This window comes from Suncus etruscus, chromosome 11 (assembly GCF_024139225.1).
Source record: "Suncus etruscus isolate mSunEtr1 chromosome 11, mSunEtr1.pri.cur, whole genome shotgun sequence".
Taxonomy (NCBI): domain Eukaryota; kingdom Metazoa; phylum Chordata; class Mammalia; order Eulipotyphla; family Soricidae; genus Suncus; species Suncus etruscus.
In genome coordinates this window covers 62,400,265-62,421,061 of record NC_064858.1, presented here as the reverse complement: position 1 = coordinate 62,421,061, position 20,797 = coordinate 62,400,265, and positions in this window count along the sequence as shown.

Here is a 20,797-nt window from a genome sequence, read left to right as displayed (position 1 = left end):
AGAGTCAGATCAAAAGCAGTCATGTCAAAGATCAGGTTGTTCACTAACAAATTCATCCCTTCCCTCCATGGCCAAAGACAGTTTGGTTCTGCCAGGACACTGCTCTGCAGCTGGCCCTGACCTTCTGCTCTGGAAGTAATCCACACACTTAAGTGGTCATCACTGTGACCTTTGAGTTATCTATAATACTACCTACAAGTGTCTCAAAAAGTTTACTGAAGGAGATTCCTAAATCAAACTTCAAATTTTTAATGTAATTTTTATTTTGATCATAGTGGCTTACATATTTTAGTTACATATTTACATAAAATCAGGGGGGATTCCCATCACTAATTTGTCCTCCCTATGCCTCTGTTTTCGTCCTACCTCCCATATCCTCCTCCCTCACCCCCAGGGTTGCTAGAATATGTGATCCCCTCTATACCTAGCTTACTACTTAGTAGTTTTGCACCTGTTTGGTCTTGCTGCTTCCCTTATTTCCCCCTCTAACTGGGAGGCAGGACTAGCTAGTTCAAGTTATGTGGTTTTGTTTAAAGAAGAGAAAAGTAATAAACTGGGGTAAAGGTCTAATACGCTGAAAATGGGCGGAATCCTTCTAGAGGCTCTCATCATTGCAAAACTCAATTTGTTTCCAACAATAACCAAATCAACTTTGCACTTTGGGGCTGGAGCAACAGTACAGCAGGTAGGGTGCTTGCCTTGCATGTTATCAAAATAATCAGTCCTCATGAAAATTCAATCATCATCAAAATTCAATCATCACAATCCCGTATATCCCTAAAATACTGCCAGGAGTAATTCCTGAGCAGAGTCTAAGCACAGCAAGTATTAATTCCTGAGCAGAGAGCCAGGAGTAACCCCTGAGCATTGCCGGGTGTGGCCCCAAAGCAAAAACTGACTTATGACTACATAAGCATTAAGGAGGCATTGTCTTATGGTTGTTGCTAGATCATCAACGAATTTTAGGTTAGCATATAGTTGAACAATTATCTTCTTTAAGTCTCCAATGAGAGAATAGAAGTAGAGCAAGGCTGGGAGAATAGGAGAGATGCCTCAAAAGCCTGTGATAGCAACAGCAATACCTAAGGTTCCCTGAGAGTTATCTAGATGGCCCTTCTTTCCAGCAAACTCCCATGCTTTTGTAAAAAGACCCTATTTTCAGCAGCACAAACAGTAACATGTTTTAATTCAACAAGATTACCTTTCCTGCTAGATGTGAATAACAAAGGTACATTAGCAGAGGGGAATCCTGGCAGAGCAAGATATCAGGGGAGGGAAAAGGACAGAAATCTATTAAAATACTAGAAAGAGAAAGTCTCCAATAAATTTCTGAAGGGAAATCCATGGGTACTAGGTAAGAAAGCTCCATGCTGTTATTGTTTTCTGTGTCTGCTCACTACAAACAACAGCTCCAGCACTGACTATGTCTGGACAAGAAGTTGGTTCAATGCCAAATTAGTTTTTGCTTGTGCTCTTGAAATTGCTGCATTCTGGTTACAATAATTGTCATAATAATATAATGATGATGGTGATGGTAACAGTGATGGAAGTGTTGATAAGGACAGCAGATGCTACTATTTATCTGATACTTATAATAACTTCTAAAATTCTATAATATATATTAATGGATATAGCAACAAGACTTCTCATTATGTACGGGTTTCATGTTTCCAATTATAGAATGTATGTTACACAGAGGAAGCAAGTTACCCAGCTGGTAAGTGAAAGAGCCTGGCTCAAATCTGACTGTCTGATTTGCTGGAAAGAGCAGGCTATCTTAGGAGACAGGGAATCCCTGACCCTTGGAGGTTCAAATGAGAACATATGCTGTTCTGCAAGAGTTAATGGGCATCCAAGCACTGTGAGAATTGCTAGACCAGGTGAACTGAGTCTTTGCTTGAATGGGTGGATCTCTTGCTTGGTAAATTTTAGAAACCTTTACCCCTGTCCTTGTTCACCTTATTATTCTAACTTGAGACTCCCAGGGGCAGGATAGCAGGGGCACCATACTTGATCACTAAGATCATCATTTCCACTACCCATGCCAACCTAAAAGCAACCCATGATTTTACTGAGTAACCATGATTTTACTGAGTAACTGTATTTTTGCTTTTTGTCTTTTTCTTTTCATTTCTTAAACTCTTTATTTAAACACCTTAATTACAAATACAATAATTGGGTTACAGTCATGTAAAGAACACCCCCCCTTCACCAGTGCAACTTTCCCACCACCAATGTCCCAAATCTCCCTCCTCCCCACCCCACCCCCACCTGTACTATAGACAGGCTTTCCATTTCCCTCATTCATTCACATTATTATGATAGTTCATGAAGTATTTTACCTATGTGTTTTTCTATATACCTTATGGTTTCAGGTCTGATATCAAGGTCTTAAATCCATTTGGTTGTCTTGTTGTTGTTCTTTTTTTTTTTTTTTTTTTTTTTGGTTTTTGGGCCACACTCGGCGGTGCTCAGGGGTTACTCCTGGCTATCTGCTCAGAAATAGTCCTTGACAGGCAAGGGGACTATATGGGACGCCGGGATTCAAACCAACCATCTTAGGTCCTGGGTCGGCTGCTTGCAAAGCAAATGCCGCTGTGCTATCTCTCCAGCCCCTTTTAATCCATTTGAATTTTACCTTTATACACGATGTTAGCTGGGGTTCTAAGTGTGTTTTTGTGCAAGTGGCTAACCAGTTGTGCCAATACCACTTGTTGAAGAGGCTTTCTTTGCTCCACATAAGATTTCTTGCTCCTTTATCAAAACTTAGGTAATTGTATGTCTGGGGAACAATCTCTGAGTACACAAGCCTATTCCACTGATCTGAGGATCTGTCTTTTTTGTTTGTTTGTTTGTTTTCTGGGTCACACCTGGCAGCGTTCAGGGGTTACTCTGGCTCTATGCTCAGAAATCACCCCTGGCAGGCTCAGGGGACCATATGGGATGCCAGGATTTGAACCATTGGCCTTCTGCATGCAAGGCAAATGCCCTACCTCCAAGCTATCTCTCTGGCCCCTGAGGATCTGTCTTTTTTCCAATACCATGCTATTTTGATAACTATTGCTTTGTAATACTTTTTGTTTTTAGTTTTGTTTTGTTTGGGGGCTACACCCGGTGCCACTCAGAGGTTACACCTGGCTATGTGCTCAGAAATCACTCCTGGCTTGGGGGACCATATGGGATGCTGGGGGATCGAACTGTGGTCCATCCTAGGTTAGCACGTGTGAGGCAAAAAAGTTTTATGAACAAAAAAGAAATGTCAGTGCTTTATGATGTTGTTTATCTTGTTCTTCTCAAATAAAGTAAAACAAAATTCTAAAAGTAGCAATGAGGAAAACTAAACTAAAAAAAAATAAAAAAGCAGAAAAAAAACCTGACCTAACCATTAAAGGTATTTTACAGTATGATAACCTGAATTTAATATATTTCACTTCAAGATGAGACCTAAACTTGAACTTGAAGATTTCCTAGAAATACCTAGCAATAATGTCAATAGCTAATTTATCATAAAGGCTAAATATATAGAATTATTTATTTTATTATTTTTTGGTTTTGGGGTCACACCTGGCAGTGCTCAGGGCTTACTCCTGGCTCTATACTCAGAAATCGCTCCTGGAAGGCTCAGGGGACTACATGGAATGCCAGGATTCAAACCACCATCCTTCTGCATGCAAGGCAAACGCCCTGCCTCCAGACTATCTCTCTGGCCCCATAAATATATAGAATTATTTTTAAAAGTATACAGTACCTCTTGACTCTCAAATTAGAATATTTTCTTCTAATCTTAAGGAGAAAATTAAGAAAAGTGAAATCATAATATGAAGAATAATATATTAGCTTCCTATAAAACTACATAATAATAATAGCACACATGCACATGCTATAGTCTAAATCATAAAGGAAACAACAATGGGAAAGAAAAAATGCAACATGTTAAAGATAACAGAGGACATTTTGCTGGACAAATTTAACACACCATTAGGGGAAATTGTATTTGTTAACCAGCATTCTCTACCGTGAGCCATACTGAAACATATACTTAAGGGGCCAGGTGTGCAATGGGCAGGAGACTTGCTGGCATTGTACACAACCTCTCAAGCAATACTAAGCATGATTCCTGAGCACACAGCAGGAGTAAGCCGTGGGCACAGCTAGAGGTGACCCAAAGAAAGGAAAAGAAAAAATGTCCTTAAACACCTTGTTTTCAGCTGTGCCTGTTATGATTAACCACATAATCACTATTCAAAACTCAAAAAAAGAAACCATATTTCATTTTGTTTTTCATAGGGCATTCATCTTTTAACTATATTGAAGAAATTTGCCTCTATGTGCTACACAATCTCTATAAATATACTGAAAACACAGCTTTCACTTTCATTTTGAAATTAACATGAAATTAAAAAATATCCAGGGAGTACAGCCATAAATAGAAGCTAAAATTTAGTTTGGAATTACTCCTACTGTGAGTGGCAGTTTCCACAAATGTTTACAATGCAAAAACACATGCTTTTTACGCACAGTTCACTGCAGCTTGGTAATATGTAGGCTGGATCAAGCAAGCTGAAATTTAAATTACCTATTATTTTCACAAAGCATAGCGATTTGCAGAAAATAAATATCACATGATTGGACTTACTTTTGTGTACTGTCTTGCTCTGACTGGGAACCACATTGACAGCCTCAGACGAGAGACCAACATATACACCTCCATAGTTTCTTAGTGAAAAGCAGCAAATAAAGGCGAATAAAGGCCATTAAAATAGTTTTATGTGTTGCAAATTATAGAAACACAAACAAATATTCAGTAATTAAATTAAGGTGCTTTCTCAAAAGCAAAATTTAATATATTATTTTCCATGCACAAATAATGATTTTTTTATGTTTAAAAAATGGCTGGGGCAGGAGACTGCTAGAGGAGAAAGTAGATAAGACACTTGCCTTGCATGTGGCTGACCCAGGTTCAATTTCTGGCATCTTATATGGTTCACCTAAGACTCCCTAGGAGTTATCCCTTATACCAAGCCAGGATTAAGTCCTGAATACCACTGAACTGCAAAAACAAAATCTTAAAATCTATTATACGACTGGGGAGATGGGTCAAGAGATGAACATGACTAGCATGTATGAGGCTCTAAGTTCTTTCCCTGAAAATCTTGAAGAAGCAAAAAAAGTGAACTCTGGGAAATTTCTTTTCAAGAAATGCCTTTGGAGGCCAGAATGATAGTACAGTGTATAAGGCATTTTCCTTCTTCATAGCCAACCCAGGCTCAATACCCAAACTCAGCCTTTAGTGATCCTTGAGTGCAGAACTAAGAGTATACCTAAACACTTTTGGTGTGGCCAAAAACAAAACAAAACAAAAAAAAAGAAGTGTCTTGTAAAGAATCAGAATCACATGTACCTACCTGTATTCTCTGTGCCAAAAGATTTTCTGACATAATATAATGACATAATGATAATAGTATACTATTATCAATGCATGTGTTTAATTAAATCACATTTAAAATAAATTGATGAGGGAGGGAATATTCAAATTAAAGCTTCAAACATACCTCCTCTTGTCATCTTCTGTTATAGATTCTTCAGTTCTAACAAAACAATTATTATGAAATTTCACTTGGATTGTGAAAAAGGTCAAGTTCATGTGTATATTCAATTTTCTCTCAAATATTTATGCAGCACAGTTTTCTGTCTCCAACTCAAATATTCATGCACTAAATACCTGATCCCAACAAAGAAAGATAATACAATGATAAGGTACATGCCTTGCACATGACCAATTTATCCAGTTATCACATATGTTCCCTGAACACTGCCAAAAGTGATTCTTGAGCATGGAGTCTAAGAGTAAGCCATACTAAGCCACTGGGTATGATCCCCTAATCAACAACAAAAATAATAATAAAAATATTAAATAAAATGTAGAAACTGATCCTTTCCACTGACCAAACTGCTGAATAAAATAAATTGAAGGCAGGTGATATTGGAGAGAGCACATGTATTTGTGAGTATGAAAAGAACTGGGTGCTGAAAGGAGATAAAATTACTGATACCCCTTCTAAACAATATTATATAAACTTCAAATCACGGTGTCTAAAAGGAAAAAGTGGGGAGAGAGAGATGTCTGTCACAAAGGCAGTCAGGAAAAAGGGAGGGGAGAGGGCAGGAGGGCAACTGAGGACATGTGGCACGAAAAGTGCACCTGGTAAAGGATGTTGTACACTATATGCTTGAAACTCAATCATAAACAACTTGGTAACTGTGTGTCTCACAATGATTTAATTAAAATTTTATTTTTTAAAAAAAAGAACACATCCTTCTTGGATGTTCCATCCTGCCTAAGAAGTAACATTTGTGCCAAGCTGTTCACCTGCACCTCGTTTGTAAGGAGGTAGATGATTCCCTCAAAGTCCCTTCCAGCTCTCACTCATTGTGAATCCATGTCATTTCTGCCAGTTCAGTTCATAACTCTAAGTATAAAATGTTTCAAATGATTAGGGTACAAAAAGGTACTTGCTAATATGAGTTTCTTTTCTCTCTTTTTTAATTTATTGTGACCAATGTGTTATATTTAAGATACATAGTGACAGTAAATTAGGATCATCCCCACCACCAGTGTTGTCCTCCGTCCACCCATATTCCCAGCATGCATCACACACCTCCACCGTTTGAGCCGAACTGCTAGTTTAACAGGTCCCTTTTATATATAACTTGTTGTAGGTTGGGTATCTTGATTCTGTTGACTTTGCATTTGGTATTTAGGTCTGATCATTTTTTTTTATTTTCACTCAATGTTCATACTACTGTTTGCTCCTGGTAATGTCAACTTTATTATTTTTTCCCTCAACCTATGAGGCAGAACAAGATGATTCAAGTTCTGTTGTTCTGTTGGGGGGAAAATACAACACTAAGGAGTCCATCTAGGAGCTATCAATATCAATTTAAAAGAAGGAAAAGAAAAACAAAGCAAGCAATGACTAAAACAATAGCAACAATAAGTAAACAACAAGAAAGAAGAAGGAAAAAAAAGTAAGGAGGGCTGGTAGGGCAAGGTTTTATAGTTTGTTTTCTTTTGTTTTTTTTTGAGTAGGCACAGTAAGTAATGGGGAAATTAGAAAAAAAATTCCCTTGGCCTGAGAGACACAGCGTTTCTCTATCCTTGAAGCATATCATGGGAACAACTACAGGCTCCAGACATGCTCAATGTCAAACCCCAAGGTATGGTGTCAGGAAACAGTCTGCTAAGTGAAGGTTGCCAAATCAGTCCTCTATCATCAGAGATCTTGGTGTTTGCACAGATCCTAAGACAAAGTTTAGGGTAGTCTTTCTTTATGGTTCCAGAAGTTCTGCTCTGTAACAGTAGTTGTGGTCAGTCTTCTGTAATTTGTGATCTTGTTTTTGGCACAGATCCTAGGACAAAGTTTGGATAGAGTCTTTACTTAAGGTTCCAGAAATTCTGCTCAGCTGTGGTTATTAAAGTCAGACCTTTGGAATTAGGAATCTTGGTTTTTGTACATAATCCTAGGCTGAAGCCTAGGCTAGGGTCTATTCTTATTGGTCCCAGAAAAAGTTCTGCTCATTCGTGATTGTCAAAGTTAGTCTTCTCTAATTAGTGATCTTCGTTTTTGCACAGATCAAAGGATAGAGTGTCTTCTTATTTCATCTTACCGTTGGGTGGTGAGGTAGGGCAACCTGCTCTTAGATCATGTTGTTTCTGTTTTCTCATCATCAGGGTCATCAGCTGGGATCTGGGGTTTGAGGTTAGAGGGTCATTGCTCAATCACATGGAGTCTATGCCGAGTCCCCATGACAAATGTTTAGGGTGGGAAGTACCCCTGTATTGTAAAATTTATGGGTTCTTATCTAGTAGATAGGACTTTGTTTCAGTACATAAAATTTTCACCTTTTTAATGACCCTATGAAAAAGGGAATGGTGCAATATTATATTGCTAGTCCATTTGAAGGTAAGAATGACAGGTTATACAAACTCTGTGCCCTGGTTTGACCTGAGCTTTTATCTCAAGCATTTCATTCTGAACCCAAACAAGAAAACTTGAAAAAAAACTTATAAATAAAACTTAAAATAATAATAAATAGAAAAGCATGGAGGAGGCTACCTTTATCTTTGGATATAAACACAATATTATGACAATATTATAAACACAATAGTATAACTATTGAGGTATTAAACATACTAGGAAAATATAGATATTCCCATTAAGCCTTTTGAGGGAGGGTAAGATCCAGGGTATATTTTTATCCCACATCATAGTCTTATTGAGTTTGAGAAATGGTTTGCAGCAGGTAAGGAATCATGTAGTGTCCTTGAGCTGAGAGTCCTTCTGAAACTGAACCTGGTAGTATGCAACAGTCCACACATAGCTGTGTGTGTAAGAAGGGCCACATAGGATGATTCAGCAGAAGTGGTGGTTGCAGCTTCTTGTCGGAGCACCAGATGTGGGACTGGCAGCAAGTCCTTTTGCTTTGGTAGCATGTTAGTGGCTTATTGGGGCAAGAGGTCGGTTTTGGTACCTAATGGTTTAAGAACTGTGGGTACAGAGGATTAAAAAGGGAGGGATATTAGATCAGGTTTGAAAGGATGAGTGGATAAAAGGAGTAATGAAGGCAGTGAGGAGGGCCATATACAATAAAGGCATGGATTCTTTACAATATAGATTGGGCAAACATAGGGGAGTCCACTGTATGCAAACTTATGCCCACTTATTGACAGACATTAAAGATCTATTCAGAGGTTGTTATTGGAGGCCTGTCCCTCATGGGATGGGTCTGACCACTTAAGAAATAATTTGATTGATTAACTACGCCTGTCCAGTGGGGCCCGAATGTGAAAAATTGTGAGTGCTGCCTGTGTGTGTCTGTCTACTGTCCTGTTGCATGAACCTCTTGGGAGTGGGCCAAAAAGAAGCTCCAGAAAACTCGCTCCCCCAGAGGCAAATTATAGGACGGGAATGCCAAGGAACTGCTCCATAACGTGAAAACTGGCTATAAGCAGTACTTTACAGAAGCTAGGTCCCCTGTTTGTAACGTCAGGCTGGGAAAATCCATGAAACTATGCCTTCCCAGTGGGGCAGGACTGTGAAAAATTGTGAGTGCTGCCTGTGTGTATCTGCTTACTGTCCCATTGCGTGAACCTCTTGGGAGTGAGTCAAAAAGAGGCTCCAGAAAACTAGCTCTCCAAGAGGCCAATTCTAGGGCGGGAACGCCAAGGTACTGCTCAATAACGTGAAAACCGGCTATAAGCAGTACTTTGCAGAAGCCAGGTCCACTGTTTGTGACGTCAGGCTTGGAAAATCCATAAAACTACGTCTGCCCAGTAGGGCCCAAAGGTGAAAAATTGTGAGTGCTGCCTGTGTGTCTGTCTACTGTCCTGTTGTGTGACCCTCTTGGGAGTGGGCTGAAAGAGGCAACAAAAGAGCACAGCTCCACTTTGCTATGCGGCCATGTGCTCTTTCTAAGAAAAGAACACCATCGCAACAAGAAGAAAAATATCACACTAAGAACTGTGCTGGATCACTAAAGCCCAGCATTGCTCTCCGGACTGTCTTCTCTGCTGCGTGCTCTGGCCTAAGGTTTGATCCTGTGTGAGGCTTCATCCACAGAGGACTCCCCTCCATTGGAGGCAAGTCGACTCATACAGAAAAGGCAAAGCCAGAGGAGTGTGGCTGCCTGCATCATTTAGCCAATGAATACCACCACAACATGTAGAAAAACAAGTGTGACAATGGGAAAACAACGCAGGCCACCATCAGATATAGAGAATGAAGATGACAATTTTGATGACCAGATAAGACCAACCAACTAATTAAACTCTCGATAAGAACTTTAGACTAGCAATATGGAAGATGCTCAACGAACTCAAAGAAACCATGGATCGAGTTGAACACAACACTAATAAGAACCAAGAAAATATGAAGACATAAATCACAAAACTCCAAACTGAAATAACATGTCAACTGACAGGCCTGAAAAACTCAGTAAACGAAGTGAATGACAAAATGGATAAGCTCCGGGACAGGGTAACAGAAGCTGAGAATAGAATTGGTGCTGTGGAAGATGAGATAAATATCAATTCCATACAGCAAAAGAGATTGGACAAAAGACTTAAAGCAAATGAACAGACAATGAAAAAAATTAGTCAAAGAATGGGAACAGATGAAAATAGAAGTCTATGATAAGCTCAACACAAACAACGTAAGAATCATTGGCGTCCCAGAGACAAGGAAGAAAATTTCCAGGAAGAATCAACGGTCAAGATCATCATTAAAGAGAAACTTCCAGAGCTAAAGAATATATGTGATCAAATCCTGCATGCTCGAAGAGTACCAACCAAAAGAGACCCCAGAAAAACTACCCCAAGACACATCCTAGTCCCAATGACAAATCCCACAGATAGAGACAGAATTCTGAAAACAGCAAGACCAAAAAAGGAAATTACATTCAAGGGAGCATCCTTGAGATTTAGAGCAGACCTGTCACTAGAAACACTCAAGGCCAGAAAGCAGTGGTGGGACATTGTGGAAAGACTGAATGAAATGAATACTTCACCTAGAATACTGTACCCAGCAAAACTCACTTTCCAATTTGATGGAAGAAAACATGGTTTCACAGACAAAAAACAGCTCAGAAACTTTACAAACTCAAAACCAGTCTTAAGAGAAAAACTGAAAGACCTAATTTAAGACAAGACTAACCAAAAGACACACCAAATTTTGATATAAAGATGGCATTAAATCCCAGGACAATTCTTTCTCTCAATGTTAATGGACTAAATGCACCAGTTATGAGACACAGAGTGCCTAAATGTATCAAAAAACTCAATCTAACCTTCTGCTGCCTACAAGAAACGCACCTGAATAGCCAGAACAAACATAGACTCAAAATAAAAGACTGGAGAAAAATTATCCAAGCAAACAACACCCATAAAAAATCTGGAGTGGCCATACTAATATCAGATAATGCAAACTTTATACTCAGGAAGGTTGTAAGGGACAAAGATGGACATTTTATATTAATCAAGGGGTATGTATAACAGGAAGAAATAACTCTCTTAAACATGTATGCCCTGGATGAGGGGCCAGCAAAATATTTAATACAATAGTTGACAAATATGAAAAATAATATCAATAAAACACAATAGTTATGGGGGACCTCAACACGGCTTCGTCAACACTGGACAGGTCAACCAGACTGAAACCCAAAAAGAATATACTAGTCCTAAAAAGATAAATGAAGAAAGAGACCTAGTGGATATATAAAGGACACTCCATCCCCAGAAACCTGAATACACATTCTTTTACAATGTACATGGGACATTCTCCAGGATAGACTACATGCTGGCACATAAAACATACCTCCATAATATCAAAAGGATAGAAACTTTGCAGGCTACCTTCGCTGACCACAAGGCTCTGAAATTATTTGTGAATTCCAAAGAGACACAGAAGAAAAATTTTAATACCTGGAAGTTAAACAGCCTCATACTGAATAACCAGTGGGTCTGAGATAAAATCAAGAAAGAAATTAAAAGGTTCCAGGAAAAAATGACAATAAAGACACAAAGTATCAGAACTTTTGGGACACAGCAAAGAAAAAATTATATCTTTACAAGCACACATCAGGAAGGAAGAAGGAGCTTACCTGAGTAGCTTAATGACACAGCTAATAGAACTAGAAAGTGCTCAACAAAAGGACCCAAAAATAGAGAGATAGAAGGAAATAACAAAGCTGAGAACAGAAATCAACAAAGTGGAAACCCAAAAAACAATCCAAAATATCAACGAAAGCAGAAGTTGGTTCTTTGAAAAAATAAACAAGATTGATAGACCAATGGCAAAACTAACAAAGAAAAAGAGAGAAACTTGATAACTCGTATTAGGGATGAAAAAGGAGAGATCACTACTGATATGATAGAGATTCAAAGGGTAATCAGTAACTACTTAGAGAAACTCTATGCTACAAAAATGAGAACCTGGAAGAAATGGATAAATTCTTGGAATCTTAAATTTTTCACAGTTGAATGAAGAGGATGTAGCATATCTAAACACCCCCATGACCATTGATGAAATTAAAATAGTAATCAAATGTGTGCCCAAAAACAAAAGCCCAGGCCATATGAATTCACTAATGAATTCTTTCAAACTTTCCAAGAGGAATTACTACCAATCCTGGCAAGACTCTTTCATGAAATTGAACAAACAGAAACACTTCCAAATAGCTTTTACGAAGCAAACATCACCTTGATATCTAAAGCAGACAGCGATGCTATGAAAAAAGAAAATTACAGACCAATATGTCTGAAAAATATAGATGCAAAGATCCTCAACAAAATTCTGGCAAATAGGATTCAATGTCTCATTAAGAAGATCATCCACTACTATCAAGTAGGTTTCATCGCAGAAATGCAAGGATGGTTTAACATCCATAAATCTATCAACATGATACACAACATCAACAACAAGAAAAATAAAAACCACATGATCATATCAATAGATGCAGAGAAAGCATTTGATAAGGTCCAACACCCATTCTTGATCAAAACTCTCAGCAAGCTGGGAATGAAGGGAACCTTTCTCAATATAGTGAAGGCCATCTACCACAAGCCAGTGGCAAATATTATCCTCAATGGAGAAAAACAAAAAGCCTTCCCTCTAAATTCTGGCACAAGACAAGACTGTCCTCTCTCACCACTCCTATTCAACATAGCACTGAAAGTACTCACTATAGCGATTAGGCAAGAAAAATATATCAAGGGAATCCAGATAGGAAAGGAAGAAGTCAAGCTCTCACTGTTTGCAGATGACATGATACTCTACTTAGAAAACCATAAAGACTCTATCAAAAAGCTTCTAGAAACAATAGACTCATATAGCAAGGTGGCAGGCTACAAAATTAACACACAAAAATCAATGGCCTTTTTATACACCAATAGTAATAAGGAAGAAATGGACATTAAGAAAACAACCCCATTCAAAATAGTGCCACACAAACTCAAATATCTTGGAATCAACTTGACTAAAAATGTGAAGGACCTATACAAAGAAAACTATAAAACTCTGCTCCAAGAAATAAGAGAGAACACGTGGAAATGGAAACACATACCCTGCTCATTGATGGGCAGGATTAACATCATCAAAATGGCAATACTCCCCAAGGCATTATATAGATTAAATACAATCCCTCTAAAGATACCCATGACATTCTTCAAATAAGTGGATCAGGCACATTTGAAATTTGTTTGGAACAATAAACACCCTCGAATAGCTAAAGTAATCATTGGGAAAAAGAATATGGGAGGAATTACTTTCCCCAACTTTAAACTTTACTACAAAGCAATAGTTATCAAAAGAGCATGGTATTGAAATAAGGACAGGCCCTCAGATCAGTGGAATAGGCTTGAAAACTCAGAAAATGTTCCCAAACATACAATCACCTAATATTTGATAAAGAAGCAAGAAATCCTAAATGGAGCAAAGAAAGCCTCTTCAACAAGTGGTGTTGGCACAATTGGCTAGCCACCTGCAAAAAATTGAACTTAGACCCCCAGCTAACATCATGTATGAAGGTAAAATCGAAATGGATGAAAGACCTCGATATCAGAACCGAAAGCATAAGATATATAGAACAACACCTAAGTAAAACACTCCAGGACATTGAGACTACAGGCATATTCAAGGCGGAAACTGAACTCTCCAAGCAAGTGAAAGCAGAGATTAACAGATGAGAATATATTAAGCTGAGAAGCTTCTGCACCTCAAAAGAAATAGGGCCCAGGATAAAAGAGCCCCCACTGAGGGGGAGAAACTATTCACCCAATACCCATCAGGTAAGGGGCTAATCTCCAAAATATACAAGGCACTGACAGAACTTCACAAGAAAAAAACATCTAATCCCATCAAAAAATGGGGAGAAAAATGGACAGACACTTTGACAAAGAAGAAATACAAATGGCCAAAAGACACATGAAAAAATGCTCCACATCACTAATCATCAGGGAGATGCAAATCAAAACGACTATGAGGTACCACCTAACACCATAGAGAATAGCACACATCACAAAGAATGAGAATAAGCAGTGTTCTCGGGGATGTAGAGAGAAAGGAACTCTTATCCACTGCTGATGGGAATGCCGTCTAGTTCAACCTTTATGAAAAGCGATATGGAGATTCCTCCAAAATCTGGAAATTGAGCTCCCATACGATCCAGCTTTACCACTCCTAGGAATATACCCTAGGAACACAAAAATACAATACAAAACCCCTTCCTTACACCTATATTCATTGCAGCACTATTTACCATTGCAAGACTCTGGAAACAACCAAGATGCCCTTCAACAGACGAATGGCTAAAGAAACTGTGGTACATATACACTATGGAATATTATCCAGCTGTCAGGAGAGATGAAGTCATGAAATTTTCCTATACATCGATGTACATGGAATCTATTATGCTGAGTGAAGTAAATCAGAGAGAGAGAGAGAAACGCTGAATGGTCTCACTCATCTATGGGTTTTTAAGAAAAATGAAAGACATTCTTGCAATAATAATTTTCAGACACAAAAGAGCAAAGAGCTAGAAGTTACAGCTCACCTCATGAAGCTCACCACAAAGAGTGATGATTTTAGTTAGAGAAATAACTTCATTTTGAACTGTCCTAATAATGAGAATGTATGAGGGAATGGAAAGCCTGTCTAGAGTACAGGCGGGGAGCAGGTGGGGAGGAGGTGGATTTGGGACATTGGTGATTGGAACGTTGCACTGGTGATGGGTCCTATTTTTTACATGACTGAAACCCAAACACAATCATATATGTATCCAATGTTTTTATATAAAATATAAAAAATGTTAAATTTAATTAAAAAAATAAGAGATAATAGAAAATATAAGAGAAAAAAATAAATAAAATAAAAAGTAGTAAAAAAAATTGGGCCAGTGCCTTGGAGTGGAATGCTTTTCCAATATATAGACACTTTGTCACTTCATCAATGGCAGTGTACAACTCTGCTCAATGAAGTTTTCAGGGTTAGATTGTGGCTGCAGCATTTTAGATAAGCATAATTATGGGTGTATCTACCCACTGTGTCTTTTGTATCGAGGTTCCTTTCCTAAAAAGAAACTTACAGCATGGGTTTATGATATAATAGTAACATAGATTGAATTGAATAAGAAAAAAGAGAGGGAAATAAGATATTAAAGAGAAAAATAAAGGAAAAGAGAAAATAATGATGTGCAAAACTGTACTTGATGAGTAGGATCTATCATAAGTCTGTGGTGCACAGTGGTCTGTTTCAGTGGTCTCAATGGTCATATACATTAGGTCCTAATAGAAGGCGGAAATGGGTAAGGTTGATCACTGAATTTCAAAATTAGGGTGTCCACTTTATATCCCCAAGAACCACTGTGGATAAAAATGCTGAAGAGTTATTCTATACCTAATAAAATGAGGACATTAGAACATACAGATAGTAAGCATTGCAGCAGGAGTCTCTGGCTACTTATCATATTATGCACCTAGTTCTGTGGCAAAATACATTAGGACATTCTTATAGACTTTGTAGTGAGAGGTTGATTGAACACCTGTTCTCTCTAAATAGCTGTTTCCTTTGTTGCTGGTTTCTTTATGGTATAAAAGATAAGACAGTAAAAGAAGACAACATGGGCCTGGAGAGATAGCACAGCAGCGTTTGCCTTACAAGCAGCCGATCAAGACCAAAGGTGGTTGGTTCGAATCCCGGTGTCCCATATAGTCCCCTGTGCCTGCCAGGACTATTTCTGAGCAGACATCCAGGAGTAACCCCTGAGCATCGCTGGGTGTGGCCCCAAAATAAAACAAAACAAAACAAAAAGACAACATTTTATAAGTGGTCAACCACAAAGAAAGGCAGCATATTTTTAATATAATTTTTATTTTGATCGTAGTGGTTTACATATTGTTAACAATAATATTATAGGTACATATTTACATAAAATCAGGGGGGTTCCCATCACCGAATTGTCCTTCCTACACCTCCGTGTTCGTCCTATCTCCCATATCCTCCTCCCTCATCCTCGGGGCAGTGAGAATATGTGATCCCCTCTGTACCTAGCTTACTACTTAGTAGTCTTGGTCTTGGTGCCTCCCTTATTTCCCCCTCTAACTGGGAAGAAGGACTATATAGTTCAAGTTATGTGGTTTTATTTGAAGAAGATAAAAGTAACAAACTGAGGTAAAAGTCTAATATGCCAAAAATGGGCGGAATCCTTCTAGAGGCTCTCGTCGTCAGTTTGAGAAATGAAGGAGAAAAAGGTGAAAGACCCCAACAGTACAAAAAGTGTCAAATATCCAGTGAGCACTCCAGTGATAACAATAGACACCACAAAAAAAGCCATGATCTTGAGTTAAAAAACATGGCGGAACACCTAAAGAAAGAAAAGAAAAGAAGAAAAAAAACCAATATAAATATAAATGGGGACAACAACTTCAATATCCACACCAAAATAAACAAATCGACAAAAAGTAGATAGGTAAATAATAATAATAATAATAATAATAATAATAATAAATGAAGAAAAAATAATATATAAAAGATAAAAAATGTTTTGTGCTTTTTACCTTTTTTTCTCTCCTGCACTGACACAGTAAATATTGGGGTCATTCAAAAAGGAATTCACTTGGCCTCAGCGCTATGGGGTTTCTCCACCCTTGGGGTATATTGTCACGGGATTAACTGTAGACTCCTTTCAGGTTCATTTACTCTACTGGTGGTGCTTTCATGGTGTTTGGAAAACTTCTGCTCCATCCTGGGTGATGAAATAAGACCTCAGTATCTAGAGATCTCAGTATCTGCACAGGTCCAGGAGTGGGACTTATGATGAAGTCTTTCTTTGTGGTTCTAGAAGTTCTGTTCCCTCAGTGTCATTTTAATCCATCTTCTGTGGTTGGTGGTCTTGGTCTTTGCACCTATCCTAGGATGGAACCTGGGATAGCATCTTTCATTATGTTTTCAGAAGCCCCATTCCATTGTGATTCTCTCTGCCGGAACTTTGGAACTGGGGATCATGGTGGTTGTGCGGGTTGTATTTCAAACCCTAGACTAGGCCTTTTTTATTGGTCTCAAGATATATTCCGTCCAGTCATGGTTCTAGCAGCCAGTCATCTGTAAATCGTGATCTTGGCTTTTGGAACGACCAAAGGGTGACAAGTCTTCTGATTTTGTCTTGTCATTAGCTGGTTAGGTAGGATAACCTGTTCTTAGGTCAAGTTGTTCCCATTTTCTTTGTTGTCAGGATTCATATTAGAGCTGGCACTTGTTGGTGGCTCAGTGGTATTAAGGATGTCCCGGCTGGGATTTGTTTCCTGTAGCTGTTGTGAAGAACTGTGTCAATTCTATGTCTGGGATCCAGGGTTCAAGGCTGGACGGATGGTGTCTAATCACCTGTGGTCTAAGTTGGGTCCACGTGACATATTTTCAAGGTGGGAGATATCCCTGTATTGTAAACAAGTATGAGTTCTTATCTCTAGTAGATAAGAGCTCTTTTTTATATGTAAGATTTCCCCTTATTTTTAGTGTGCCTTTGCAGGGAGAAATGGTGCTACTTTATATTGTCGGTGCATTTGGGAGTGGACTGAGAAGAAAACCGAAACAGGTCACACATCCAAACTAGATAAAAATAGGAATAAAAGTATATGTGCTCACATATGTATATGTAGAACAAACGTTTAAAAAATAAATTAACAAAATAATTAAAGTAACCATGTGATGCATGAGACTACCTTACATTTGGGGAAAAGCAGGTAAAGAGATGGTGCAATACGATCTTATACTTATGTTGGAAGTATAGGTGTCCCCATTGTCTTTTGGGATTTTCTTGTTGTTTTTTGTTTCCCAGGCACCTTTCCATCACTCCCCCTGGCCTTCTTGAGATTAGCAAAGGATTTGCGGCAGGGAGGTCTTGTAAGAGTTCTTGCATTGGGGATACTTTTAGAACTAAGTCCAGTTTCAAGTAACAGTCCATGGTAGGGGGATTTGGTACGGAGGTCTGTGCAGCATGAGTCCGCAGGGGAGTTGGTTGCCTTTTCTTGTGGGGGGCAAGGTGTGGGTTTGACTGAGTGTCCCTTTGCTTGGGTGCTGGGTACTGGTTCATTGGGGTAAGAGGTTAGTTTTGATGCCTAATGGATTAAGAACTAAGGGTGAAGAGTTTCTATATGATGGGAGGTCTGGATGGGATTGAGGGCTGAAGGGATTGTTGGATTTCCAAAGGGAAGAGGGGAAAGTATATGGAAGGGGTAAGAAAGAAGAAAAGAGAAAATACATTAGAAAGAAAGGGAGAAGAGAAAAGAAAAAAGAAAAGAGAAGAAAAGAAAAAAAAGAAAAAGTAGTGAGAAGAAAGAAAACAGCAAGGAAATGCTAGTTTGCTTGCATGTGTTCGATGAGTAGGGCCTGCAGTATAAGTCTTTATGTCACAGTTGCTGCTTCGGTGGTCTGACTGGTCACATGCTTCAAATCCTAAAAGAAGGTATAACCTAGAAATAAAGTGTATGTTAAAGAGTTTTCTCGGGACATTCTCGTAGTGCAAGCCGGGTATGATATCTCCTGTGACTGAGCCCCGAGGTGCCATCTTAGTTTGTCCACTCTTTGTATCCAAGAACGCCTGTGGAAGAAAACCTGAGAGGTTATTTTAAATATAGTAAGATTAAGGCATTAAAACATAGTGTTATGGGATGTTTCCTTGGAGTCAGTGATTTCCCATGGAATACTTTACCTGTGATCCTGTATAAGATCCCTAAGGGATTATTATGGGCGTTTATAGTAGAAGGCTGATTACTTACCTGTTCTCTCTATGCTGCTGTTTCTACTGTTGCTGATTTCTTTGTGGTACAATGTGTAGTCAAGAGTTTGTGTTGCTCCTTTTTCATGTATTTTGGGCACAGCTTCCGAGTATACGTTGAGTATTACCGTGTTTGGACTTTCTACCTTGATATACCCTGTTAATTGATTGTTGAGAATTAGTTGTTTATAAGGTGTATGTTCTAGGTGATTCAGAATAGTGCTATCACTCTGTATCTATATTTTGTCTTATGACTTACTTTGTTTAACATAATATGTTCTAGGTCCATCCATGTTGCTGCAATGTCTGTGATTGTATCATTTCTGACTGCCATGTAGTATTCTATTGTGTATAAATACCACCTCTTAATGATCCATTCATCTAGTTGGACATCTAGGTTGGTTCCAAGAGTTGGCTATCATACTGAGTGCTGCGATAAATAGTGGGGTGCACACGTATTTTAGAATGAATGTCCTTCCACCTTGGGGGTATATACCTAGAAGAGCAATTGCTGTGTCAAATGGCAGCTCAATTCTGAGTTCTTTGAGCACTCTCCAGACTGTTCTCCATAGGTGTTGGACTAGGGGCATTCCCACCAACAGTGGATGAGAGTGCCTTTCATACCGCATCCCCGCCAATAGAGGCTGTTCCCATTATTTTTGATGTGAGCCATCCTCACTGGTGTAAGGTGGTACCTCATTGTTGTCTTAATTTGGATCTCCCTGATGATGAGTGAAGGTGAGCATGTTTTCATGTGTTTGTTGGCCATCCTTCTGTTTTCCTAAGAGAAGTGTCTATTCATTTCATCTCCCCATTTTTTATGGCTTTGTTTGGTTTGGGGGGGGGCTCAGCTTTCTGAGTGCTTTGTATGTTCTAGATATCAGCCCTTTTTCTGATATGTCGAGTAAAAAGATTTTTCCCATTCTGTTAACTGTCTTCTTGTGTTAAGTAGGGTTTCTTTTGCCATGCAGAAGCTTTTTAGTTTGTTGTAGTCCCATTTGTTTATGTTTGATGCTAAAGTTCTTGCCATTGGTGCTCCATCTTCGAAGAACTTTTTGATATATAGGTCTTTGAGTGTTCTGTCTATATTATTCTTGATAAACTTTATAGACTTGGGTCGGATTTCAAGGTCTATAATCCATTTTGAATTGACTTTTGTATAAGGAGTGAGGTATGGGTCAATTTTCACTTTCGTACATGTGGTTTTCCAGTTGTACCAACACCATTTGTTGAATAGACTTTCTTTGTTCCATTTCAGTTTCTTGCCTCTTTTATCAAATATTAGTTGGCTGTATATATGGGGATTTATGCCTGGGAATTCTGTTCTGACCCACTGGTCTGAGGTCCTGTCTCAGTTCCAGTAGCATGCTGTTTTGATCACTCTGGCTTTATAATATAGTTGCAATTTAGGTAAGGAGATGCCACGCAGATTTTTGTTTTTCAGTAAGTGTTTGGCTATCCTGGGTCTTTTGTTTTTCCAGATGAATTTTGTGATTGACTGTTCTAATTTTTTAAATAATGATGTCTGAATTTGAATAGGGATTGCATTAAATCTATACAGTAGTTTGGGTAAGATAGTCATTTTGACTAATGTTATTTCTACCTATCCATGAGCATGGGATGTTCTTCCATTTCTTTAGATCCTCTTCAATTTCTTTCTGAAGTGTTTTGAAGTTTCCCCCGTAACTATCTTGAGGAAGATTCCTTCTAATCCTGTTTTGCTGAGTGTCTTTAACATGAAAGGGTGTTGGATTTTGTCAAACACTTTCTCTGCATCGATTGATATGATCATGTGGTTTTTGTTTTTCTTGTTGTTGATGTGATGTATAATGTTGATTGATTTGTGTATGTTGAACCAACCTTGCATTCCTGGTATAAAACCCACTTGGTCGTGATGTATGATCTTTTTGATGAAGTGCTGGATTCGGTTTGCTAAGATTTTGTTGAGTATCTTTGCATCTATATTCATTAG